This window comes from Apaloderma vittatum, unplaced genomic scaffold (genome assembly GCF_000703405.1).
Source record: "Apaloderma vittatum isolate BGI_N311 unplaced genomic scaffold, ASM70340v1 scaffold5720, whole genome shotgun sequence".
In the NCBI taxonomy this organism is placed as follows: domain Eukaryota; kingdom Metazoa; phylum Chordata; class Aves; order Trogoniformes; family Trogonidae; genus Apaloderma; species Apaloderma vittatum.
In genome coordinates this window covers 13,545-17,884 of record NW_009696062.1, presented here as the reverse complement: position 1 = coordinate 17,884, position 4,340 = coordinate 13,545, and positions in this window count along the sequence as shown.

Genomic DNA, 4,340 nt, shown 5'->3' with positions numbered 1-4,340 from the left:
AGGAAAAGCTCTGGTGTGTGCTGTATTAGGAGCTGCACTGATAGCCGAACAAAAGGAAATGCATTTAACAAGGCAGGCGGAAGGGGAAACAATTAAGTCTCTTCATAACCAATTAACAGAGGAGCATGAAAAAAATGAAAAATTACAAAAACAGCTAAGCGCTGAATGTAACTCTAATTAGCAGCTTCACATGGCTCTGTCAGATACAGACGACCAAGAGAAAATCAGGCAGTCTGAACTGGAGGAAAATGAGCAAGGGGCTTACAATCAAGTAGATCTTGACTCAAATCTGAATAGCAAATCAGGCTTTTCAAGTCTGGCAAAACTAGTCAAAAACCCCACACATCTGATTTTAAACCTTTATACCTGCTCAAAGAATTGGAAACTAATAAGGCAAAGGTGCAGGAAAAGCATTTCGTGCATCCAGAAGAATACCTGTGGCAACTCCAAAAATACAGGAAGACAGTATTAAATGGGAGAACCTGAGAAACACTGTGCCCCAACTTCTCTGGGCTATGACAAGAGTCACTGAAGGAGCACAGAGAACAACCGGCAACAGAAGCGCCATAACTCTCCCGGACAAAGCAGCTCTACCACAGCTCCTCCCAGGGACATCTGAGGAGAGCCATCAATGAGACAACGCAAAGGCAATGTGACTTGGGAAAGGTCAGATACCTGACAACAGAAAAGTAAAGAGTTAGTAGGGGTTGGATGTGTGTTAGCAGGACTAGTCAGTACACTTCTCTTTCTGCACCTGGTCAGCAGTCTGTCCTGTCCCCTCATCAAACTTTATTTCTAACTACTGTCCTGCATGTCTCCCTTTTCTACCAGTATGTGCGACCCATCTGTTTCTTTCCATCTGTTTCTTTCTCACACTTTTAACTCATTTTTTCCCCCCTTCTCTGATTGATCTAAGAGCTGACAAAAGACAGGCAATAGAAAAAGAAAAAACAGTGGACTTGAACACTGCTTTGGTAACAAGGAGCTCAGCCAGCTTTCTTGTTTAGCACTTCAACTCCTAGTCAAGTCCTTTCCTGCACAGATCTCCAAAACCCTTACTTACAAAAATAGCTCTCGTTCACAAAAAGTTTATGCATTTCACATTTAGAAAATTAGTATATATTCATGTTCTCTGTTAACATACAATTAAATGTTCTGCATTTTCACAAAAAAAACCCCACCAACCACAGGAATATTATCTACACAAATAAAGGTCATCTTAAACAGCATCTAAAACACCAGGTGTAAGTGTAATTATGTTCTTCACAGCACAAAGCAGAGAACAAGGGAAGTCGACAAACTGCAGCACATACATAATTGTGTGCAATTATGCAAGCAATACATAACTTGTTCTAATTACTTTGCATTGATACCAGATTTTATTGTATTCCAAATTCCCTACCAAAAGATGCCAGCTCACTCCAGGTGCCTTGTAAAAGCCAGATCTATTCCATTCATTGCGCATTACCCACTCTGGCAAATAACGGTATTTACAGACACCACAGTGTTAGAAGAATATTTTAAGAAGTCCTTCCACATCTTATATTTTGCTGAACTGTTGGGGCTGTCACTCACATTACTGACAGTATTTCCCTTAGCCGCTACCCAGCAGAACATTTCTAAACTGCATGTATTAAGCAGCTAGCGATGCTGAACCAGCCAAATTAAACTGCACACCGTGCTACCCCAGCTGCTACGTGAACATTCGGTGAGTTGAGCCACGACTGTCATCGACTGGGATCCTGAAATCTGGGGGGCTGATGCTGGTGAGCTTGATGGCTAATTAAAACCAGACATTTATAAGGCTGTAGGAAGCAGTGGGCTTCAATCATGACCTGTGGGGGAGGATGTCACAAGCCACTGTGCGTCAGGCAAAAATCACCACCAAGACCGATGAAACAACAGTGGAAAAACCCATTGTGTGCCAAAACTATCAGATCAGGAAAGTACTTGAGCTTAAATATATTTAACAAGACACCTAGAACTGTTTAAGGAACTCTTAAAGGCAAAGGTCAGGTCAGGTATGCTCCTGAGAGAACTGACACCATGCTGGAGCAGGAATCACTACGTGTACTGCCTCAAATTCCCACATTGCCCATCTATTCATCAGAGGAATTTTTACTGACTCCATTTATCATTTGCTAAAAATAATGGGATATGTGGCTGGGAAATGGGAAGATAGAAAGTGTTTCTCTGTTTCTTTGGGTTTTTTCCCCCTCCCTTCAGCACTCAAATCATGGTCAGAGAGTAGTGGACAACTAACTCGCTCAAGGAAAACACCCCAACTGTCCACTACTTCTGCAATACTGTTTCTTAAACTTGAAGAGCACTGGCTATGCAGAGCTCCAAACTCTGATTAAACTGGGCTGTAGAGCACACCATGAGCAGTGGCGACACAAGATACTACACTGGTAACACTACAGATGACTCAGCTTGCCTTGCTGTTCCAGAGAACTATCTCGGCATTATCACTACCGAACACCATGATCAAAATATGCAGCAATGCAGATCCAGAAGGCTGTGGCTACTGTACCCCAGACTCGGCAGAAAATTTGGAAAAACACAGTTAAAATAGTCTAGTCAATGCTTTTAAGTAATTCTTTTCCATTAATACAGCATTTAAGAAGAGGACTTCCCACCATCTGGACCATCTGTCTATAAATAGCACATTTTCCAGACAGACCTGGCCCTGCTCAGGCAATGTGGGACTGCACCCTTGTGGTTGATGTCACCATCCCTTACCTGTGCTGTGGCAACCCTTGACATCCAGCTCACTTTTCTCTGCAGAGAGCTCTTGCTCCTCTGACACTTGGAGAACAGATAACACCATCAGAGGCTTCCAATTAAATGTTTCCCCGACTGTGCTCAAGCTGAGAGCATAAGATACACATCCCCAGCAGGGACCATCCAACTCCTATCACTGCGGATCAAAAGGAACCCAAAAGCCAAAATGAGGGTTTCACAGTATTCCTTGTTCCTCCCTGTTACACAGAAGTGACCCCGCACAGACCAGAGGTTTTGGTGCTTCTGAGTATACGGGCAACAAGGTTACTAGCAGAAAAAGGATCTAAAACCAGAAAGATTTTGCATAGTAAACTAAATAAATTTCATTAAGATTTCACATTGAACTTTCATACATGAGCTTCCAACAGAAATAGCACATCCCTTTTCCCACTACCTGATGCCACTTTACTCAGCTGAGGAACCCCATGACCCCATGGTGCTTGTCTTGGGCTGCAGGGAGATGGAGGATGTCACTGGCACCTTATTCTGCCATGGGGCTGTGTTGGGGGATCTGCCAGAGGCCAATGGGGAAAATGCTTTAGACCTAATCAAGCCTGCTGGGTACTTAATACATGCGGATACTGGAGAGACACTGACCTATGTGCTTAACAACTACCCAGGTCACAGTTCCATTCATTGTAGACTGCAGTGGGACACACTAAGAATAAGACACTTCACATAGATTAGTTAGTGATAAAGGTAAACCTCATAAAATCAGTGTAAGAAGGTTGTTACACAAACTCTGTTCCAGAGTCACAGAATTACAGAATGGTTTGGGTTTTACGAGACCTTCAAGATAATCTAATTCCAGCCCCCCTGGCATGAGCAGGGACACCTCCCACTAGACCAGGTTGCTCAAAGCCTTGTCCAGTCTGGCCTTGAACACTTCTACAGAGGATGCTTCAACAACTTCTCTCAGCAATCTGTTCCTGTGTCTTACTACCTTCACAGTGAAGAATTTCTTCCCAATATCTAATCTAATTCGAGTCGCTTTTGAGTTTAAAACCGTTATCTCTCAGCATATCACTACCGTCCCTTCAAGTCCCTCCCATCTTTCCCATAGCCCTCTTTAAGTACTGGAAAGCTGCAGTAAGGTCTCCACAGAGCCTTCTTCAGGCTGAACAGCCACAACTCTCTCAGCCTGTCCTCACAGGGGAGAAATCCACTGTTCTTTGGCATAGCTTAATAATAAATCTTCACCAGCTTTGAAATGCAGTTCCCTGATTTCTTCTGTTTGCATCTCATCTGAGATTCCTCTCCGTGTCCTTGAGAGACCTTGCCTCACAGCGCATGTGGAGCACCCACCGTTAGGAGCACCCCAAGAGCTACTTCAGGGAAAAGCAATCCCTGCATCACCACCTCACCCTTTGTCAGGTTAGAATCAACCTACTTTTACTAGTAAGCATTAAATGAAACCTTTAGAACACAATCATTGCAACGGACAGTGAGAGCAACAAAGCAGAGGGTAGAGAAGGTACCACAGTCGCCCTCCCCGTACGGACTCGCTATCTGCACCGCCATGAGCTTTCTCAGTGCTGCAATACAGCTCCATGGGC